Source organism: Ciconia boyciana, chromosome 4, assembly GCF_034638445.1.
Source record: "Ciconia boyciana chromosome 4, ASM3463844v1, whole genome shotgun sequence".
Taxonomy (NCBI): Eukaryota; Metazoa; Chordata; class Aves; order Ciconiiformes; family Ciconiidae; genus Ciconia; species Ciconia boyciana.
Genome location: NC_132937.1, coordinates 1,782,325 through 1,806,406, shown reverse-complemented (window position 1 = coordinate 1,806,406; position 24,082 = coordinate 1,782,325). Strand labels below are relative to the sequence as shown.

Sequence of the window (24,082 nt, the reverse complement as noted above, 5' to 3'; positions counted from 1 at the left end):
TTACCAATTTAATATCTATGAGTGGTTTGTCATGGACCAGCAGAAGGAAAGTAGTTGATAAAGCCATGAGAACTCCTTTTTCTACTTTGGTTCTGAGAACTTCAACTCTCTGAAGAGGACTTCAGCTGGGAAAGGAAAATGCTTCTCCCTTGCAGGAGAGCAGTACTGTCAAGCCACAGACACACAGATAACTTGTCATATAGCCACTAACACGAACATGGTCAAGCACATCCTCATGTACTTTCAGTGCTTACAACCAAGACCAACACCAGCTAAACACTTACTGATAAAAACATTCTACAAGAGAGGCTTGTAATTTGGTTTTAAATTATGTGATTAGGATTACGCTGTCCATGCTCAGTTATTTGCAGCTATATTCCCAGCAGGAGCATTTGTCTACTTCATGAAAGGGTTGGAGAAGTTACACACCTTTAAGTTTCATTGCATTCTCAGTTTTAGAGAAATCAACTTTAAATTCAATGACATCCCCTCCATTAATGAAAGTGAGAGAACCCCTTATTGGTCAGTCCCACTGGAAATCAAAGGCTGTGATCCCAAGTCACACCTCTGTACTGTATTAAATGCTTCTAAAGAAAAATAGGGTATTTGACTGTCGCAGGTGAATTAAGAGAAGTCATCGTTGTGGGGTTAACTACCAGGGTTTTATTAATGATTAAATGATGATCAAATGATAATTAATTGATGATTGAATGAAAATTAAATGGTAATCAAATTGTGATTAAGCAATAATTGAATGGTAATTAAACAGTGATTTGACAATGATTTAAATGATGATTTAAACAATAATTTAGACGGTGATTAGATGGCCATCAAACACCTCAACTTACTACGCTTCTAATAATTAAGCTATAGCTGGATATATAAATGTCGCTAGCATACAATATACCTTTAGGCCTGATGTAAAATGTCACTTACCTCCTTATAGATATCAGATGCCAGGTAAGGGGTCTCTCAACCTCGAGGAATAACCTTGAGAGGCGTCCCTGCTCAAGGGGGAGATCATCGCCGTGCAGCCTGCTGCTTTACAGGAGAGCTCAAGGGGCTCAAGGGGCTACAGATATTTATAGCATAAAGTGATTGACTTGTAGTCAAACCCCCCTTTGGTGTATGTGCAAGAGTGCAGCTGTAGCAGTTGTAGTTTTTTCTAGTCCCAGCTCAAGCTGGTACTGTTAGCTCCTGATAAGACGTGGCCTAGATTCCTTAGTGTCTGAGAAGATATGGCCTAGCACAATTTTCAAGGTTTGCACAGCAGGGCTGATTTCAGTCAGGCCTACTTGTCGGTGATGCCTGAACCAAAGTACTGTTCACTCAGTCAGAGTGGGGGCATCCGTGATATTGACTGAAGCAAGCGTCTGTGCATGACTGACAAACACCTTGTATAAAACAAATTTACAAACACGTTAAGGTTGACTATAGAAGAGTGGAGGAATTAGTCAAATCACACAGAACAGGTAAAGAAAAAGTAGCAGATTCAAGATTCTGAAGATGTGCCCAATCGCTGCAGACCACACAAAAGCTTTACATTTATGCTCAAACAATTAATTTTTGCCTTCTGCACTTGAGTATCAGGCCAATTGATTAATGTAGGAATGAAAGTGATTATGCGTTACTTGGTACTTATTTGGGGGAAAAAAACAACCACTATAGAACTAAATCCTTCAAAGCTCACCATTTTCTAGTTCAAGTATTGAATAGCACTGAGTATGAACAGTTATCTGACAGAGACTGTAAACAGCTTGTAAATACACCAGAATTACTGCAGAGCACTGAGCACCTAAGATAATGCCTCCACCTTGCCTTTCTTATTGCTTGCCCTGATACCAACCACCTTAGTGCTTATGTAAGTAATGTTATTTGCATAACTCAAACTTATCCAACAAAAGATAAGGCTACTACATTTCCAGGTTGTACATGTCCCCAATTTAAGTTTCTTGCAAAGTCCCACCTAATTCAGCTCTAAAATGCTATTTGAAAGTGTGGGAGCCAGACACTGCCTTCACATTTTAGAGATTAAAAAGCAAGCAGATTCAACTGACATGGAGCAGTTGTTACTGAATCACAGGAGATGGGCACTTGGTTTATCCACAATCAACATCAAAAAAGGTTTTAGCATCATTGCTGACCCATAGGTCCAATCCAGTGCAAGCTCAGCTGCCCAAGGAGTTACAAGCTAAAACAAAATAACAGGATAAACACCCTCCGTAATGTGTGTGCACTGTGTCCAAAGTTTATGTACTTTGCAATACTGAAGTGGAAACTCTGCCCCATTCAGGATAGATTGCCTCTGATTGGTCTCAGTTATTTACCAGCTGGGACCAGTGTTGGGGCTATTCATGTTTTTCAGACAGACTAGGAAAAGAATCAGAGTCTTCAAAAATTGTTCATGAAATTTCTCTGCTGGCTGTTTGCAGCTACTGTAATAATACACCAGATAATACATTTAAAAAACATATTTCAATTGTTTGTCAACCATGTTCTTTCAAACTGTGATAATCTAGTCAGTTTGATAGACAAACCCACACGCTCTAGACTATTTTGAAAGCTCAGTGTTTCACATGCCCAGAGTTAAGTCATTTTTCTTGTGTCTTACTACCAAGATCTTATCAAACTGCTCACTGAAGAGGTGCATTTCTGCCACATCCACAAATCCTGTTTCACATTTCTGCAATTTATTTACTTTAACAAACAGTCAGAGGTAACCAATTCTGTAATTTTTTGACCTATTTGTTATTGTCATATGATAATATGACAATATGACAAATGACAGAGGGAAGAAGCAAAAATAGTATCATGAAGTAAAGATTCAAACCAAATTAAAGGACAAATTAAAAGAGTACATACATTATTCCACACCAATCCTCTATCAGTCATAGCTAATAAGACTTATGATGCTAAACCAGTTACTATTACTTAGAGTACTGTATTGCTTTATATAGGAACACATGAAAGCTGTTCTGAATTAAAGAGTTTCCTCTTTCCCCATGGTGAGCTTCTCTCATTAAAGAAAAATGGTTTTAAGTCTTGCAGATAAAACAACACATGAAAATCCTCAGGCCTGCAGAGCACAAAATTGCTGAAATACAGCCAGTATGTGATGGTCCAGTTCAGCTGTAAACAGGAGGTTCTCCAGGGTCACCATGTGAACTGAATGGTATGATGTTAATTGCTATATAATACTGTATGTCATCACTACTATGGTTGCTATATGCCATATCAACGGTATTACAGTAAGAATCACCCAGACTAATGAAGAATGAGCTTTGATGAAACCAAGCAAAGTGCAGCCGTGATGGAACCAGAACTGGCTTCAGCATGCAACAATCCAACACCACACACCATCTCTCCTGCCCTGAAGGACTGTATTGACAGATGGAGGCCAAAGTCATGGACTAAATGAACTCAATGGACATTTTAGAGGGATGGCCCATAGACCAAGGGAATGATATCTGTGTGTATATATCAAAAGACAGGAAAAGTGGTGGTGATTAATTGGAATGTATTGGAAAGGGTAGGACCTGGGCATTGACGTAGATGGTATAGAATAAGGGGTGGATATGGTGTTTACACTGGTCAAGGACTTCTCAGCTTCCCCTGCTCTGCCAGGTGCACAAGAAGCTGGGAGGGGGCACAGCCAGGACAGCTGACCCAAATTGACCAAAGGGCTATTCCATATCATGTGACATCATGCTCAATATATAAGCTTGGGGATGTTGGCCAGGGGGTAGTGATTGCTGCTTGGGGACTGGCTGGGTATTGGTTGGTGGGTGGTTGTACCACTGTTTTTTTTTCCCTTGGGTTTTGTTCCTCTCTCGCTCTCTTTTGTTGTTTTCCTTCTCATTACAATTTATTGTTGTTGTTATTATTATTATTATTCCAATTATTAAACTTTTCTTATTGCAGCCCGCAAGGTTTCTTACTTTTGCTCTTCCGATTCTCTCCCCCATCCCACTGGGGGGGAGGGTAAGCAAGTGGCTGTGTGATACTTAATTGCCAACTGGGGCTAAACCACAACACAGTCCAACTAAATTAAGATGTCATCTATGTAACAAGCAACTGTTAAAGTAAAATATCTGGGAGTCCATAGGAATAAGCAACACAAATTTTTCAGCAATTGGTGTGGGTCAACACACCCCAGCAGCCAAGCACCCACATAGCCTCTCACTTACTCCTGTCTCCCACAAGATGGGAAGAAAATAGAAGGAAGGTGAGAAGACTCACAGATTGAGATAAAGATAGTTCAATAAAGAAAGCAAAAGCTGCACATGCAAGCAAAACAAAATAAGGAATTAATTCACTACATTTCATCAGCAAGCAGATGTCTAGCCACTTCCTGGAAAGCAGGGCCTCAGCATTCCTAATAGTTATTTGGGAGGACAAATGTTGTAATCATGAACATCCCCAATTCCTCCTTCTTTCCCATAGCTTTTATTGCTGAGCACAATGTCATATGGTATGGAATAACCCTTTGGTAAATTCAGGTCAGCTGTCCTAGCTGTGTCTCCTCCCAGCTTCTTGCCCACCCCCAGCCTACTGGCTTTGGAGGGGAAGAGGGAGAGAGGGAGAAAGCCTTGATGCTGTGCAAGCACTGCTCAGCAATAGCCAAAACTTTGGTATTTTTATCAATCAACAGTGTTTTGGTGAGAAATGCAAAACACAGCACCATACGGGGTGCTATGAAGAAAATTAACTCCATCCCAGGCAGACCCAGTACACTAATTTAGAATGGCAAACAAGTATGATTTTAATTATCACTTTGTTGAGATGGTGGGTGGATTTTTTTTAGTCTTCCTCCTTTTCTCTTCAGATATTAGCCAAAATTCAAAGAGGCTATAAAGTGCATTCTTACAGGGTATTCTGCTAATGCTACATGGTCCTTGTACACCAAGAAGACCATGGGAAACAACATTTCACCCCCTTCTGCCAGTGCAATTATATTGTCTTCAAACCTTCCCACAGTCCACAAACATAGGAAAAATCCTTAAAAGTTTCAGTCATATTTTTCCCCACTAGCCCACTACAGGGTTACAAAAGATCCAAGGAAGACCTCTACATAATTTTCAAGGAGGGAAAATACTGGGGAAAAAAATCAGAACTAATTTTTCAAATGCATGGCCTTTCTAAAAGCTTCTGCTTTTCTGATTCACTGAAACAGACTCTGAACAACTGTACTCTTCAGGATAAAGAGGCTGTGAAGAAAAATTACAGAGGCCTCTATGCTCTCTGATACACTGATTCAATTGGGACATCCCAAATCTTTATCCGAGCCTGAAATTTTAGCTTCGAGTATGTGGTGGGTTGACCCTGTCCAGCAGCCAAACACCCACCCTGCCTCTCGTTCACTCCCCTCTCCTGTAGGATGGGGAGAAAATAGAAGGAAGGTGAAAAGAATCACAGATAGAGATAATAACGGTTTAATGAGGAAAGCCAAAGCTGCGCATGCAAGCAAAGCAAAAAGAAGAATTCATTCATTACTTCTCAACAGCCAGGACATGTCCAGCCACTTCCTGGAAAGTAGGGCCTCAGCATGCCTAATGGTTGCTTTGGAAGACAAATGCCATAACCATTAATATCCCCCCTTCCTCCTTCTTTCCCTGAGCTTTTATTGCTGAGCATGATGTCATATGTTATTGGAATATCCCTTTGGTCAGTTTGGGTCAGCTGTCCTGGCTATATCCCCCTCCCAACCTCTTGCCCACCCCCACCCTACTGAATTTGGCGGGGGGGAGGGGGGAGAGATAAGGCCTTGATGCTGTGCAAGGAGTGTTTAGCAATAGCCAAAACATTGGTTTGTCACCAACACTGTTTTAGCCACAAATAGAAAGCACAGCACCACAGGGGCTACTATGAAGAAAATTAGCTCCATCCCAGCCAGACCCGATACAACCTCCACCTCTTATTCCATACCATTTGTGTCATGCTCTGGTCCCACATTATCTGATACAACTCTGATCATCCCATTCATATATTGTTTCATTTCTCTACCCTACTCAAACCTTTCCCCTTCCTTACCTAACCCACACTGCATTACAATATTTGATCCTTCTATCCCATACCTTTCTTTTTCCTTCCCATTCTATTTCTCATTCCCAAAATCCCCTCTTACCAACACTTACAACATATACTACGTATTTAAACCATCTTTACATCCAACAGTGAGGTTTATACATCCTCATTGACCACCATCCCCTGTCCCTTAAAATATACACAGATATTATTCCCCCTTTCCATGCCCCCACCCTGTCAAATGTCCATAAGAACAGTCAATGACTTGGTCCCATCTGTCAAGATGGTCGCTCAGGACAGGAGAAATCTGAGGCAATAGGAAATGGGCACATGTCTTAATGAGTCACCTCCTTAGTGGCTATCTTACAGTCAACACTTTGCCCTTTCCTGGGGCTTGTGCAAAAATCTGTTAACAAACCAGTTAACATTTGACAGACCTGAATGCCCTTAGGGCTCTTGTCTCAGACCTGCTTAAACCACACTAGCATTTCTCTTTCTCACCTCTTTACTCATGCCTCCCTTATATTTGGATTGGGTGAGGCATCATCAGTCTGTCAGACAGAACACACTTAACTCTTTTTCACCATGTTTTCATAGATAAAAGAATCAGTTGCAAACTATTCTACACAAAAAAGACAGCAGATGAGTCTTTATAGTAACAGATTTCTCAGATATAAATGATTACAGTTACTGCATTTTATGAAAAATCCTCTGAATTCTGAAGCTCTAATAAAGTGTTATTTCATTACAGTTTTACTATCATACTCTTCATATATTCAATGAATAGCCATTTATTATCAGCAGCTATACTATTTTAGAAACATCAGAAAAAGTTTCCTTCTCTGACAATGCTACTGCACACCTCTGAGGTAATGTGGCCCACTGAGTTTGTTATTAAAAACATGTACAAAACTAGGAGAGTAATTTTGGTAAAATAATTTCCATGAGGAATATAAACATATTATGTGGGTACTCATAGCAGGTGTTCACAAGTTAAAACAGTCTGGTATATTATTAACTTACCCTTGCAACATCTCCAGAATCAGAATGGGATCAAAGTGAGTACATTTCCTGTCATTGGCTTTATTCTATGTCCACCACCACTTCCACAATGCCATCGTAGCTATAGTACATGTAGTGTGGCATCCAGTGGCAGGTGTGCAGAGCAGTGGTGGGAGGGACTATGGATGCACCTCAGCTCCTGCAGAGTGGAACCCATTCATAGAAAGCCTTGCTAGGTACTGAGCCAGGCACCAAAGCGAGCAGGGAGATGCAGAAATACCAAAATCAAATTCAAAGTTCTGCAGTTCTTCCATTAAAATCAGTGAAAATCTTCAGATTTTTCACCTGGCACTTACAGATCTAAAATATCCTTGCAGAAGAATTAATTATAAAACTGTCTTCATTCCTGCTTAGCTGATAAACACAATTGAGTATATCTATCAATTTCCTCTTGTGCAAATTTTATACTCAGATTATTTCCATTTCCTCTTTCTTTCCAGTTGAATGCTTCATTACCTTGCAACAATTTATTTTATTGTGATTTATTACAGAGAAAATAAAAGCAGGTATTATTGTTTTCCTTTTTTTCTTCTGTAAAAGAGAGCTCAGATTCAGATTCTCGGATAATCTACCTAGTGAAGATGAACTCGTTTCTCATTCTATATTTACACTGGTCAGAATATTTTCTAGATTTGAATCTAATATAGAAAGGAATAGCAGATTATTTGAAATAAATCCCAACCTGAACAAGAACTAGATCAAAGGATGCAACTAAATTAAAACTCAAAAAAGATAAAGGAAACTTCATTTCCTATTCTTTTCTAAAAAATGGGAACAGACACAAAGAATGTTTTTCCTGCTTCAATTGAAAATAGGAAAACCAGAAACTCTTGCAAGCTTCTATCTTTGTCAAGTTTCTAACTCAGCTCTCAAACTGGGGACATTTGGATATGGATTGACAAAGACTCTGAATCCCTGCAATGTCTACACAAATTTTGGACTTCAGACTTCTATGAGGCAGCAATATACTAGTTCCTTTTCAGCATCAGAAAACAGAGACAGCAAAGACTTTCATAAGAGTGTTGGAGCTCTTGAAAGGGGGCGTAGTGATCCTGACCAGGAGACCGTTGTACATTGAGGAGTCAGTAATCCACAATTGTCACGAATGAGTGATTTAGATCGCTCAAAAAAAATCACCGTCAAAGGTATTAGCAAAAGTAGTTTTAATGTGATTTATAAAAGTGCGACTTAACAAAGTTCGATGGCAAGGTTCACTCTATTAATTACTGCATGGAAGAAACATACACAGGAAAATTGGGTTACACTCGAGTTAAAATGATTCACAGAGAGACCGAGGATACAAAAGGGTACGGAGGACCCTCCCGTTGAGTCATGAGGTTCAGAGTAGACCCCCTTGCTTTCTAAACTCCTGATGGAGCTTAGGTGCAGCTAGGTCCCATCTTAGTCTCAGACTTGGACAACGGTTTATGTCTGAGGGATTATATATGCAAGATTTATCAATTCAGCATGCAAAGTTACCAAGACAGAATCAAAGTTACCATACTACAAGGTTATGTGCGATATCAGTCGCTTACCAAAGATCTGCTGTTGGTAAAAGGTCTCTCTGCCTCGAGGAGCAACCTTGAGAGGTGTCCCAGCTCCAGGGGAGATCACCGCCATGCAGCCACACTGCCTAGCAGGGAGAGCTCAGAGAAGGCTCACTTAGGCTGTCATATTTATAGATAAAGTGGTTGGCTCGTAGTCAAATTACATGCGATAGGAACAATATGCATGAGACTCCTTGTACCCACAACTTTCTTTGTTCCTTGATAAATGAGTCTTGGAAAAGCCGCCCGCTATTCATGCGTTAACTGCATGATCGGTGTTCCAAGGTCATATGCATCGATGCTCACTATGTCACTCTGCTCCTTTGTGGGTTTTCAGCGAACAGATCGGGACCAGAGGAGTTCTTTGCCTGGTCACAGCTCGGGCCTTTACCTCCTTTGGGGCCTGTACCAAACTACTGCTAGTTTGTTTAAGAGGTCGAGTGCATCCGTCACAACAATGCAGTTAACCTGAGTAGGCCCAGGCCTGTGCTGTGCTGCACTGTGCTGCACGCAGTTTGGCCTTCAGGCCTGTGTTGTGCTGAACAAATCTCTTGGCCGCAGGATAAACTCAGCCAGCTCATTGCAACGGAGGAGCCGGCAGGCAGCTCCCACTTGGTACTGGCGATTACCCTTCCTGCATGGCCTTGCCTTTATCTAAAAGTCCAGCAAAAAGACTCTGCCTAAAGCATTGTTCATTAATTTTTTCTTTTATATTTAAGCACAAACGTGTGTTTAATTCGCTTCAATGGGTATCATAAAAATTCCCCAACAGTTTGGTGTCAGAAGTGGGATTGCTTCACACTGGCAGAAGCGACCAGACTGGAACCGGTGGGGAGACCCAACGCGGCGCCACCACAAGAGGTAAGAGATACTCATTTCAAAATCTCACTTGCGTATGGTCTTCTTCCCTACTGTGTTTCCTGGCTGGCCGTCATGTCAGTGTAAGCAAACCCTATGTTATTTTAGTTTGTGCTTATAATATAAAGAAAGGGGGAAAATTAAGGGGAAACAGAATTAAGAGGGTTTTTTTGTTTTTTTTTTTAAAGCTGAATGCGAGTAGGCTGAGTTTGAGACTTCTGAAAGCTTGGGTCGTGCTCTGGAGACATCTCTGGGTGACAACGAGACGTCTCTTATTTGGGTCCAGGTTTTGAGGGGATAAAGTCAAAGCTCTGTTGAAGCAAAATTCATGGAGACTACCCTTTAAAATCCAAATCTCCCAGCAGGCGAATCGGAGTTTCAGAGTGTTCCCGAAATAAAACTCAATAGCAACGGAGTTACTATTAAGCAGGCATCCTTTATTACAGCGCTGGGCAGCACTGGGGATCGCTCCACCATAAGTGCTCCGACAAACAAGCAAAATCGCAGAGATTATATGTTGCAAAATCATACATATTCATAAGATTAATTTATATAAACATGAGCTTTCTTGGAACTCATTAATATATGTAAGTGTCTCTGACGCATGCGTACTTAAGTCCTTAGGTGGTCGTTAGGGATCCTCTGGTGGTCGTTGGAGGAAGTCAGTAGTCTTCATCACTCTGGCCGCTGACTGAACTTTGTCTTTACACCTGCTCAGTCCATCTTTGTCTTGCTCATACCTTCCTTGCATATCCAAAACCAGGTGGTTCTTGTGTAGCTTCTCCTTATCAGCCCTTTCCAAGGACACAAGGCCTGAAGAATTCCTTTTAATCTATCTACATTGCAACTATCTCAGCTAACCAAGGATTTAACACAGGCAAAGCATTCTTACTCTAATGATTATTGTTAGGAGGGGGGAAAGACCATATGTAGGTTTCCTTCAAATAAAGAATGCTCGTTAGCAATTCTACTATCTAAGCTTCCTTACTTAAGGCCAACAATACTGACAAGCTAGGCTAAATTATCTGCGAAAGGGAAACTAAAAGGAAACATCGAGCAACCAAGATATTTACAACATTTTTTTTGTCTTTGGAGATTTTAACTCTTTTCACTGTCTTCTCAGGGACGCCCGAACCTCTCCTTCTATCCCTTTATCCTGCATAAGCCTTAGCTTTGTACTCCCTCACTGAGAAAAGTAAAAAACTAATTGGGAAAATGGGTCAAGTCTCCTCCTGTCTGGATCCTTGCCTATTAGGCTACATGTGCCAGCAAGCGATTGGTCCAACTTGCCCACCAGTGGAAGGGCTATACTTATGCCAAAACAGAACTGCAATTTCCAGACAAGGAAACCTTTGACCTGGACAAATTAACTTACTTTCACGAAGACAATAAACCAAGACAAAGGGATGCTTGGTTTTTGTGGGATGAGGAGGCGAACAATCACCAGCAGAAATTTATTATAACTAGCTTACAAGATAATGAAAGGGTTAAATCCCTGACAATCCCTAAGACATAGACTTGCATTTTTTTAGTTTCACTCGCATTATTGTTCTCTTTTGTTCTCTTCCCCTGCAAAGATAGTTTTGGTTACCTGCTGAGCAGAGTTGATGATAGGACATTTCCTGTGACTTCTTACCTGATAGGACTAAGCAGGCCTTGAGCAAGCTCGTTAGGCTTCCTAATTAAATCACTGATAACAGGAACTCAGGACGATTGTGCCAAAGATAAGCACCAAAGAACTAGTTTAAATCAACCCCCTTGTAACATTCCGAGTCCGAAGGACTGATGAGCTAACTCAATGACTATATATGGACAAAGGAAGCCCAAAGTTCAACTAACAGACAACGTGAGGAAGACTATGGAAGACCACTGGGAGGGTGAAAAGACCCTAACCCTAATTTTACTGCGCATGCTTGGACTATGTAAATGAATTCCGGGAACTCATCACCATAAGTCTGCCCTTTTCAGGAAATCTGATGAATATGTATGATTTTTCTGTATATGAACTGATGTGTTGTGCTAACCTGGGTGAGCACTTGTGGCGGAGCGATCCCCAGTGCTGCCCAGCGCTGCAATAAAGAATACCTGCTTAATAGTCATCCCGACTATTGAGTTCTGATTTTGGCTTTTCACGGCAACAGTTTGGCACCCCAGATGGGACCCGCTCTGCTCGGCTGCAGGACCCGCTGAGAACAAGACTCCCTAGGGTACCCCCGGGATTTCCCGGAGGGACTCCTCGCCTCAATCGGATCGCTGCGGGAGCAGACAAGGACCATCTAAAGGAAAAAAGCTATTCTTTAAATCTTTTCTGTTTTGGAATTTGGGACCGGTCATTTGGAAGGTTCTCCTAAGTCATAGGAGACGTCCTACGCTGAGCGCCGTATACCAGGCTACTAGTGCCTGAGGGTATACATTTGGTATTTAGTACGTTGGTACAGGCATGGGTTAAGCCTTGTATTTCTGCAATAACATGCCTTTTGGTATTGGTACACTTATGAAACCCGCATGAGTTTTGTACTGTTGGTGGTACGGATTTACTGGCACCGAACTCGGATATTGGTTTATTGGTATTGAATTTGGATATTTTCGTTAGGCACTGCGAAATCGGCAATTAAGTGTGAATGAGCTGAGTTCACTCTGGTGTGACTGGTGAGTGACTGAGACGCGGTGTGACTGCAAAGTGAGTGTGGAAAACCTGGAGTCCTGTGCGTCTCATCCTGAAAATGAATGTGAACCGCTTTTCCTCGTAAATTGTTTTATTTGTGACCAAAATTTATGGGTTGTATTTGGATGAGATATTCAATGTGAGAATTGTGGAACGTGGTCAGAGTGGGAGGATAAAGCGCAACAGGTTGAGGTTATTAAAATAATCTGTGGGAGAATAACGGAAGTACAGAATCAATAAGGTAGGATGGGGGACAGCAAAGTGGTGGTATTGTAAAGAAAAGCCCCCTAGGATGTATCTTAGCACATTGGAAAGAGATAGGGGGACAACCACGTGGGAGTGTGAATAAGGAAACACTAATCAAATATTGTAATCAGTGGTGGCCCCTGTAAAATTAGAAGATGGTGAAAAATGGCCCTTTAATGGATCTTTAAATTATAATACCATATTGTAGTTAATGTTGTTCTTACGGAGAGAAGGAAAATGGGATGCGGTTATGTATGCGGATATGTTTTTTACTTTGCGGAATCGCCCGGAGTGGCAGAAGGATTGTGGTGTTTAACCTCCCGCCGCACGGAGGCAGCCTTGGAACAGAGAGGAATGGTGAATAGAGGAGGATTTAGAGGACGAGGAAGGGGAAGGCTCTCTGAAAGTAGAGGAGGACTGGGGAATGTATTGGGAAAGAATCAATGTGCGTATTGTCGAGAGGAAGGACACTGGAGGAGCAAATGTCCAAGACTCAAAGGAACCCCGCAAGTCTTGACTGCTGGAGCAGAGGCCAATTGACAGGGACCTGGGGAATCTACCCTAGTGGATCCACTGGTTAAGATAAGGCTGGGGAGACAAGAGAAAGAAGTAGAATTCTTAGTAGACACAGGCGCTTCTTTCTCTGTTTTAAATCAAGAATTGAGACCTGTGAGTAAAGACTTTGTGACTGTAGTGGGAGCTACTGGCCAACAGGAAAAGGCGTTCTTTCTAAAACCCCTTAATTTTAAATTAGGAAAACAGGCTGGGATACATCAATTCTTATACTTGCCAAATTCCCCCAAATCATTGCTGGGCCGGGACCTATTAGAACAATTGGAAGCAGAAATAGTCTTTAAACAGGGGACCATGGAATTAAAGGTGAAGGAAGACCAATTAATTGGAATTCTAAGCTTAGCCCTAATGTACCCTGAAAGGTCTGCTGCACCAATGACCGAGATTGAAGAAATTATCAATCAGGTATACCCAGGAGTATGGTCTGCGGGAACCCCGGGAAGAGCAAGGAATGCCATACCCATAGTAGTAGAACTCAAGGAAGGAATAAGCCCGGTACGACAAAAACAATATCCCTTGAAGTTAGAAGATCGAAAAGGGATAGAAGGCCCAATTAATAACTTTTTACAGCATGGACTGTTAGTGGAATGTGAATCAGAATATAACACCCCCATATTACCTGTAAAAAAGCCAGGCAGGACTTACCAAGTAGTACAAGAGTTAAGAGGGATAAATAAGACTGTTAAAGATTTATACCCTGTGGTGGCCAATCCTTATACTTTACTTACTAAATTACGAAATAATCAAGTATGGTTTACAGTATTAGATTTGAAAGATGCATTCTTCTGCTTGCCTCTGGCCAAGGAGAGCCAAAACCTGTTTGCATTTGAATGGGAAAGTCCTACTACTGGTAGGAAAACCCAACTTACCTGGACAGTGTTACCCCAAGGTTTTAAGAACAGTCCAACCATCTTTGGGAATCAATTAGCACGAGAACTTGAGACAGGGGATCCTCCCTCCAGAGACGGAACTCTTCTACAGTATGTGGATGACTTATTAATAGCAACTGAAACAAAGTCTGATTGTATTCAATGGACTACTAATTTGTTGAACTTTTTGGGCCTGAATGGGTATCGAGTCTCTCAACAGAAAGCTCAGATGGTGTGACAGCAAGTAACCTACCTTGGATACGAGCTATCTGGAGGACAACGAGAATTAGGAACGGAGTGAAAAGAAGCCATCTGCAGAACCCCCCTCCCTCAAATGGTAAAGGAACTCAGGACCTTCTTGGGAATGGCAGGTTGGTGTCGATTATGGATTTACAATTATGGAATAATAGTAAAACCTTTATATGAATTTTTGAAAAACAATCCCACTCAATTGATTTGGTCCAGAGAAGCTCAAAATGCATTCAAAATGCTTAAAAAGGAACTGATGAAGGCCCCAGCCCTGGGCCTACCTGACGTTACTAAACCCTTCTGGCTGTTTTCCCATGAAAAACAAGGTATAGCTCTGGGAGTCCTAGCTCAACGACTGGGACTCTACAAAAGAGCTGTGGCCTACTTTTCTAAGCAACTTGATGAAGTAAGCAAAGGGTGGCCAGGGTGCCTACGAGCTGTGGCAGCTGTAGTACTAAATATCCAAGAGGCCCAGAAATTTACCTTAGGCCAAAAAATCACAGTGCTGGTTTCACACACAGTATCAGCCATACTAGAACAAAAAGGGAATCATTGGCTTTCTCCATCCCTATTTTTACAATACCAGGCTATTCTAGTTGAACCAGATGATGTTAATATTGAAGTGACTAATGTTACGCACCCACTTCTTTCCTCAGTGGGGTGACATCTGAATCATTGATACATGACTGTTTGGAAACCATAGAGACTGTATATTCTAGCAGACCAGATTTAAAAGAAGAACCCCTGGAAGATGCACAAGACTCCTGGTTCACGGATGGAAGCAGCTTCGTGCGACAAGGTATTCGAAAGGCTGGGTACGCGGTGACAACAGCAAGCAAAGTAATTGAAACTCAGTCATTACCTGCTGGAACATCAGCTCCAAAGGCTGAAATTATTGCCCTGACTAGGGCCCTGGAATTGGCAAAAGGGAAAAAGATAAATATATGGACAGACTCCAAATATGCCTTTGGAGTTGTCCACGCTCACGGAGCAATTTGGAAGGAACGAGGACTACTAACCGCACAAGGGAGACAGATCAAGCATGCCAAGGAAATCCTTCACCTATTAATTAGAAGCAGTCCAATTGCCAACCAAAGTCGCCATCACGCACTGCCGAGGACACCTGAAGGGTAACACTGACCAGGAAAAAGGTAACAGGTTGGCTGATTATGAGGCTAAACAGGCAGCGGAGAGAATGCAAAAGATTTTAACCTTAATTCCGGATAACAGAAGTAGGAGCCTAGGTGACCATGAAAATGTTGAATATTCTAGGGCTGATAAAGAATTAATAGAAGAAATGGGAGGGCAGGTTCCCTCCAAAGGATGGGCCCACTTGAGTGATGGCAGAATTAGAATTCCTGCCAAACAGGTATGGGGAATTGTTAAAGAAGAACACAATAAGACACATTGGGGGGCAGATTCCCTGTATAAATTTTTAAATCAAAAATTAATAGGGAGAAATTTGTATACTACAGTTCGACAGGTGACTCAGCAATGTGAAATATGTTTGAAAAATAACCCCAATACAGGTAACTGGGCACAATTAGGAAGTATTGGGAGAGGAAATGTACCAGGGGACCACTGGCAAATTGCTTTCTCTGAACTTCCAAGAAAAGGGGGGTACAGATACTTATTGGTACTCACAGACACCTTTTCCGGATGGCCAGAGGCGTTCCCTTGTAGGACAAACAAAGCGAGAGAAGTAACTAAGGTATTATTAAATGAAATAATACCTCGATTCGGGGTACCTACGGTCATTTCATCAGATAGGGTTACACATTTTTGTGCAGAAGTAGTGCAACAGGTCAGCAAACCATTAGGAATCGATTGGCAATTACACACACCCTACAGACCACAAGCCAGCGGGCAAGTAGAAAAAATGAACCACATGATAAAACAACAGATAGCTAAAATATGTCAAGAAGCAAACCTATATTGGTATCAAGCACTGCCTATTGCACTACTTCGGATACGTGTAAAACCTAGGGCCAAAGAAAATCTGAGCCCTTTTGAGATATTATATGGGAGGCCATATCAGGCCAAATATCAAGGGGAAGATTTGAATCAGCTGGGAAATAATTATTTACAAAATTATGTTATATCCTTAGGAAAACAATTGGAAAAGATTAATAAGACTGTTTTGGGAACCAGAGCAAAAGGGTTAGATCACCCGATCCACCCATTTAGCCCTGGAGATTGGGTTTATGTTAAGAATTTTTCAGGTGACCCATTGGAGGAGAAGTGGAATGGACCTTATCAGGTGTTGCTAACCACTTTCACTGCAATCAAGATTAAAGAGCAGACAGCTTGGATCTCTTACTCCTGAGTAAAGAAAGCTTCTGAACCACGATGGACCATTGAAAGTGTTGGAGATTTGAAATTACGCTTACGACGATAACTTTATTGACTTTAAGCTTATCAGTAGATGCTTGGAACAAGAACTTGTATTATAATGCGATTCAGATGATAGCGAATGCTGCAGGGGCTAAGGATTGTTGGATTTGTACTGCCCTACCGAGAGGTAACATGAGACTCCCTTTGTATGGCATAGGGTCTACTAATTAGAATTGTGACAATAATACTTGGCCTGAGTTTTGGAAAAGACAAGATGGAGGATATTGTAGTTATGATAATTCAAGCTATGGGATCGGACCAAGATTCGACCTGCAGATACTGGATAATGACACCCAGATTCTAGTTAGCAATAATAGTTGCCTATGGAAGGCAAGATCCAATAATTGTCCGTGCCGCCCCCCCCCCGACAACAAATATCATAACTGTTCCTGTAGGAATGGGTGGGATGATTATTGGATCAACAAGACTGTGGTAGAAGTAGGAACTTGGAATTTGATGGGATTGAACGTGACATATATTAATTTCTGTAATAGAACCCAGTTAGAAACCTATAGCCCTACAAAGTGGGATGCCAACAGAAATACATCGGTTGGATGGGTAAGCAAAAGATCATTTTATGGAGCTAATCTCACAGCCACCGATGGACCCTGCAAACTGCCCGACGGGTATTGGTGGCTGTGTGGTGATGGTATCAGCAGAAAGCAACTCCCTGCAGGATGGAATGGAAGGTGTACCATAGGTCATTTAGTTAGTCAGGATCGAATATATAATCAGTCCCAAATACCTAGAGGTATTTTGAGAATGTCCTGGAAATGGGCTAAGCGAGAAGACAACCCACTTGTAATTAGGGGAACAAAATTCCATAGCTTTGTTAGATGGTTCTTACCGTGGCTAGGAGTAAGCGAGCTAGAAGAGGCCATAGTAAATATTTCCGCAGTTCTAGAGCAGATGGAAAATCTAACCATAAATACTATAAAAAAATTTACAGACGGAAGTATCTTCCCTTAGTAAGGTTGTGTTGCAAAATCGAATGGCATTAGATTTATTGACTGCCAAAGAAGGAGGTGTATGTATGATCATTAATACCAGTTGCTGTGCATATATCAATAAAGATAAGCAGATAGAAGCAGATCTAAATGCACTCTGGGAGAAAGCACGAATAGTCCAGGAAGTATCTTCGGATGATACTTCATTGGGGCTTCGAGATTTATGGGATAAATTGACTTCTTGGCTTCCCAACTTTGGATGGTTGAAACAATTATTCATTGGATTAATTACTTTGGCGATTTTAGGAATATTTGTTTGTGTATTTCTTAAATGTTTTCTTTGGTGTCACCGGAATTCAGCAGAGACGTACAGTGATGGGAAAAGAAACAAGATTAGGCATCAAGTAGAAACAGGAAGGTATTTTACTCAGACCCTTGAAAAGGATGAAATTTTATGAATTTTGCAAACATAAAATAATTAAGGATAACACCCTTTTAGGCCTAAAAGGATTTGAAATATTTTACTAGTCGTAGTTAAAGAGCCTTACTATTTTAAATAGTAATTTTATTGATTTTATTGTAGTTTTTGTAATAAGCTTAGTTTCAGATGTAATAAGACTGTATATTGAGGACTGTACCAAGTAAGCTACAAGCCCTCAAAAAGAAAAGGGGGGAATGAAAGGGTTAAATCCCTGACAATCCCTGACTAAGACCTTACTGTGATACATAGACTTGCATTTTTTTAGTTTCACTCGCATTATTGTTCTCTTTTGTTCTCTTCCCCTGCAAAGATAGTTTTGGTTACCTGCTGAGCAGAGTTGATGATAGGACATTTCCTGTGACTTCTTACCTGATAGGACTAAGCAGGCCTTGAGCTAGGCTTCCTAATTAAATCACTGATAACAGGAACTCAGGACGATTGTGCCAAAGATAAGCACCAAAGAACTAGTTTAAATCAACCCCCTTGTAACATTCCGAGTCTGAAGGACTGATGAGCTAATTCTATGACTATATATGGACAAAGGAAGCCCAAAGTTCAACTAACAGACAACGTGAGGAAGACTATGGAAGACCACTGGGAGGGTGAAAAGACCCTAACCCTAATTTTACTGCGCATGCTTGGACTATGTAAATGAATTCCGGGAACTCATCACCATAAGACTGCCCTTTTCAGGAAATCTGATGAATATGTATGATTTTTCTGTATATGAACTGATGTGTTGTGCTAACCTGGGGGAGCACTTGTGGCGGAGCGATCCCCAGCGCTGCCCATCGCTGCAATAAAGAATACCTGCTTAATAGTCATCCCGACTATTGAGTTCTGATTTCGGCTTTTCACGGCAACATTTTAAAGAAATGGCTTTCTAGTTGAGGGAAAGATTTCAATAGCATCATCCAGTGCATTCTTTTGGGATGACTTGCCATTCACATGGCAGTACATGAGATGGATATCTTCCTACATTCTGAACTCTCTGTCTCTTTGGTATCTGAGTGTCTGCGAGACTCTTGCTAAGATCAAGTGGGAAAGGCTGATTTCTAGCTGGAAACTTCAGGTGAATGAAGAATGGGGGGAATACTGAGGATACCTTTGAGGATGGATTAGTTGGTAAGAAATGAACAGAGTGAACCAATAATTGCTAGGGTAATTTTTACTTTTCAACGTGAGAAGAACAAGAACACTGAGGCAAAGTACTTGTTTATGTAAGGCATCCTACCAGATTTTCCAGATAGTATAATTAAGCAAAAACCACCCATGTTTGTTCCAGACCAGTGTTCATACTTGCAAGCTTTACTGGCATAGTGGTAATAGAGTAGTTGGTGTACTGTAGAAAGGTTGGTTAGTTTTCCCCCATACAGAGAAGCTTGCATGTTGCAGTTGTTGTCCCAAAAATCGGGGTTCATTTACCTGGCATGCAAAATGCCAATATACACACAGAGCAGAGGTATTTTATTGCATATTTGCGCAGATATGGGTGTCTGTCCCAAGACAGCACCCCAAGCTTTTAAATTAACAGTTATTTATACACAAAGCATTAACATATTCAACTTCCTAATACATATGCAATCTTCTTCTATTAAATGATTGGTTAAAATCTCTTCGCCCAGCATGTAAATTAGTACGCATGCTTAGTTGTTCTTCTTCAACTTCATCATTTGAGTTGGTGGTATAATTGGGGTAGGTGGTCCGTGAGTTGGTGGTCACGATCTCCCCCTGCCGGAATTACCTTTCCCCTAGTTTCCTACCTTTTTGGCAGATCTAAGGGGTTCTTCATGGTTTACTAACTGGGCTAGTAATACATCAGTTACACTTCTGCTTTCGACAGCCACATCCTACTTATTAGACAAAGGTACATTGTCTAAGTTCCTATGGAGATAGGGTAGGGCTCTACAGTGGATTTCTATAGCAGCATCAACATTATGTGAATTGTATACTTACATTTGATTATTAAAACACAGTGAGCAACTGCTTTTAAGGCCACTTCTTTAACAGTAATATAGATGCAGTTGGACATCTTTATTTCTGTTCTAACAGGTCAAATTATAGCTCCGCAATTCATGAATCTGTTCAACTAAACTGAGGAGAAATATCTTTCTTGGCCTCAAGACAGCACACATCCACACCTCTAAAGCATTATTCTTTTTAAAGCAAGCTCTTTCAGAAGCTGATGATTCCCTGACCTTTCCATCCTCCAGGAGAGATAGAGGAAGACAGCATTACTTACTAGACAGTAAGTTCATTCACACAGATTGAGAAAGGATTGAAATTTATTTGGAAAAAGGGCCTTTCAATTGAATCTCATATTTAGAGGTTCTCCCCGAGTATCTATAACTTATTTTTGTTGTAGTCCTCAAGCTGTGACGGTGTGCTTCCCCTGCCCCAGACCTTTATCTCCTGCAACCCTGCTCAGGTGATAACCACCAGTGGTGATTGTAATGGATGCATCTGGTCACGATGGTTGCATCAGCTCAAAGTGGATTCAGGAGACAGATAACAACACAATAGCCTAGAGCTATTGTGCAATGCGCCCACTGAAGAAACTAAAATCTGTGGTCGGCATGCAAATATGACTATGGGTCAATCATCTTACCCCCATAAATAGTGAGCAGCCCAAGAGCCCTTTGAGCTCTCCTGCACGGCAGCGGGCTGCACGCCAGGATCTCCCCTTGAGCAGGGACGCCTCTCAAGGTTACTCTTCAAGGTTGAGAGATTCCTTGCCACAACAGATCCTCGGTAAGTGACTAATAGCATGCTAAACTTTGAAATCTTAGCTAAGTGATATAAAGGATTGATTGTGCACATATAATCCTTTAGATATAAACCGTTGACCAAGTCTGGGACTAGGACTGGATCTAGCTGCACCTAGACTCCTCTCTGAGAAGGAGTTTAGAAAGCAAGGGGATCTTTTTCCGAACCTCATGACTCAACGGGAGGGTCTCCCTGACAGTTTTGTCTGACCCTGTCCTCTATGCAGTAAATAATCAAGTGTACCTTGCCATCGAATCTTGTTAAAACACTGTCGCATTGAACTTTGTTAACTCCCTATTCTGTATCAATAAACTATATTTTTACTTCTCTCTTGCGAGTGAAGTGCACTCCATCCGCGACAAATTGGTGTAGTCGGCAGGATGGCAAGTAGTATCACCGATTATTTACGGAGGCATGGAGTGAATCCGAGTCCCAAATTCTCAGCAGAATGAACTCGTGACAATTGGCATAATTGGGAAGCCATTGAAGAACACCTAAAAGTAACTAGAGGCTGCACAAAGGATGGAAAAGGGAAAGGAGTTATCTGCAAGATGCTAGGTGCCCGTTTAGAAGCTGCACATCAGGAAAGAGACAACAGAAATAAAAAGGAGCAAGACCTAGAGAAAGAAATAGAAGGTAGAAAGGCAACTGAGTTGTTACTATCTTTTAAAATTGAACAACTGCAGAAACAGTTACAGGAGGAAAAGGAAAAAAGACAAAAGTTGGGAGAAAAGGTTGAGATGATGCTTATACAGGCTCCCCGCCCCCCTGACATCGTACAGATTAGGAAACTAATAGTATCCCCTGAAGATTGGGATGGAGACATCTGGGGTGATCCCGATGATAGCGAGCCAGAAGACGACCCTTTGTTCCCCACAAATCCTCCTGAGTATGAAGCCAGACCCATTGTTAAAACAGAAAGAACTGTGGGCCCTCGGGGTGCTCATCCGTGACATACTACGCGAACCATCCCCTGGGATCCGTTGCAATTGACAAATTTGCAAGAGAGATATAGCAGAAAACCAGGTGAAACTGAAACGGAATACTTGTGGCGAGTATGCCTCAGTGGCGGTGACCGAATAATGTTGAGTGAGGACGAAGCAAATGGCTATTGGGGTCTGGGAGTTTTCTTAAATTTAGGACCCGACCCAACAAATACATCCCATTCTATCACCAGCCGAGTAGCTTATTGGGCTGGAGGAATAGACAGCATGGAGCGAGATGAACCCTCCATGATTCCCATTAAATGTCTAAGTGAGCTCTCTACAGCCATCACAAAAGACGCTTGCATACAAGCCATGCACAAACGAGGGTCCCATGATGTCCCACTGTCTGCTACAGTAGATTTCGCAATGTTAAAACCACTGATTAGAGGAGCCCTGGCAATTCTTAAGCCCCATTTAGTTGCAAAACGCGATGAGATCAAGAAAGACACGGAACACAATGAGGGACTAGGTGATAACGCTCAAAACGCCCACAAGCAGCTCCCCACCTGGGCAGAACTGATGCACGACATATTGTTAACTACAGCCGTGAGATGGGCTGGGACGATGCACCAGCTGAAAAACAAAACCTGAAGCCCCGAGGAGGAGATCACAAAGTAAGACCCATAAAATGGGGAACAGAAACGAGAGATCGAAGGGAAACAAATTTAAAAACCCCCAAACAGAATCTCGAGAACGGAGGAATGAATTGTGGAGGAATGCATTAGCCCTAGGCATTCCCAGAGCTGCGATTCAAGGTCAGCCTACTGGCATTATTTTAAGTCTAATTGAAGCATTCCAAAAACGAGATAACGGTGAAAGGAAGGACCATATTTCAACTCCTCCTGTGCCAGACCCCAGAAGGGGAGATAACCCCTTCCTCCCCCTTAGGGAGGAACTGCAGGGCATGAAGTCAAAAAACGAGTAGTGTCCGGAAGGCAACTGGGCCTGCCTGTCCGGAAAGTGGAGGCTTATCAGTGGATAAGTGATAATGGCCCATACATTTTAATTCCAGTTGGTCCTCAAAGACAATTGGTAAAGTTTTTAATAGATACGGGAGCACAAATTTCACTATTAACACAACAAGATGCCAAGAAGCTGGGCATACGACCCAGACCCAGACGGCAAAGAGTTAACTGGCGTGAACGGAGCGAGTGTTCAGTGACAAACTGCCAAGGTCAATTTATGGCTCCCGGGCGAGAAGCGCATGTCGAGTACTCGCTTTGCAATTAAAGATCACCATGAAAATATTTTAGGTTTCGATGTTTTAAACGGACGAACCTGGCGCCTGCCGAATGGCAGCGTGTGGTCCTTCGGCTCGAACATCGATCCCAACCCCAGCAGAAATCAGGAGGCTGCAGTGCGGGCACTGCACGCAGCCCCCACACTCCCCAAGTCAAAAATCGCTAACGTACAGCAATATCCCATTTCTGCTGCAGCATGAAATGGAATTTCTGAAGTCATAGCTGATTTGGAGAAACGACAAATTATCTCCAGAACGCACTCCCCATATAACTCACCTGTCTGGCCCATCCGGAAACCAGACGGGAGGTGGCGTTTAACTGTCGATTATCAGCGCCTGAACGCCAATACAGCCCCGCTCACAGCTGCTGTGCCAAACATTGCCAACTTAACAGCTACTTTGCAAGCAGCTGCACACCCATGGATGGCAGCCCTAGATGTAAAGGATATGTTCTTTATGGTTCCCTTAAAGGAGGAGGATAAAGAGAAGTTTGCTTACACCTGGCAGAGAATACAATACACCTTTCACAGACTCCCACAGGGGTATAAACATTCACCCACAATTGCTCATGCTGCGCTTGCTGAACTTTTACAGACAGTCTCACTCCCCCAAGAAGTGAAACTGTACCAATATAGAGATGATTGGAGGAACTTCCCCTGAAAAGGTTGGGGAAGCGGCAGCAGCAGTATGGCAAGCACTAAATAAAGCAGAAATTGAGATTCCACCCGGAAAATGTCAGGGACCAAGTAAAGAAGTAAAATTTTTAGGTACTTGGTGGATAGCAGGCAGTGCAGTGATTCCTCTAGATACCTTAAGAAAAATTGAAGAGCTGCAAATGCCCCAATCAAGGGAGGAGTTACAACAATTAATGGGAACTTTAGGATATTGGAGGAATCATGTGCCTGGATTTTCTATCATTTCCCGTCCCTTATACTCACTGTTACGGAAAGGCAAACCCTGGGAGTGGAAATTAGAACATAAAGAGGCGGTCAAAACTCTAACTGAAGAGTTAAAAACATATCAGTCACTGGGACCAGTACACCCCCGCGACCCTATTATAGCCGAATGGGGTTTCGCCGAACATGCTACTTACTGTAACCTGTTCCAAACTGGGCCCAATGGGCCAAAAAGACCTTTATTGTTTAGCTCAACCGCATTTAAAGAAACAGAACAAC

General features: G+C 41.9%; 1 long non-coding RNA gene across 3 annotated transcripts; it reads left to right on the top strand.

Moving 5' to 3' along the window:
• Window positions 1–9,256: 9,256 nt before the first annotated feature.
• On the top strand, window positions 9,257–18,716 carry LOC140650493 (uncharacterized). 3 transcript variants are annotated; one of them, XR_012042020.1, is made up of 4 exons: window positions 9,257–9,494; window positions 14,054–14,215; window positions 14,750–14,892; window positions 16,316–18,716. It is a non-coding gene; the product is annotated as an uncharacterized lncRNA (long non-coding RNA). The 3 variants fall into 3 exon arrangements; XR_012042019.1 differs by having other exon boundaries at window positions 14,750–15,244; XR_012042018.1 differs by having other exon boundaries at window positions 14,750–18,716.
• Window positions 18,717–24,082: the final 5,366 nt, after the last annotated feature.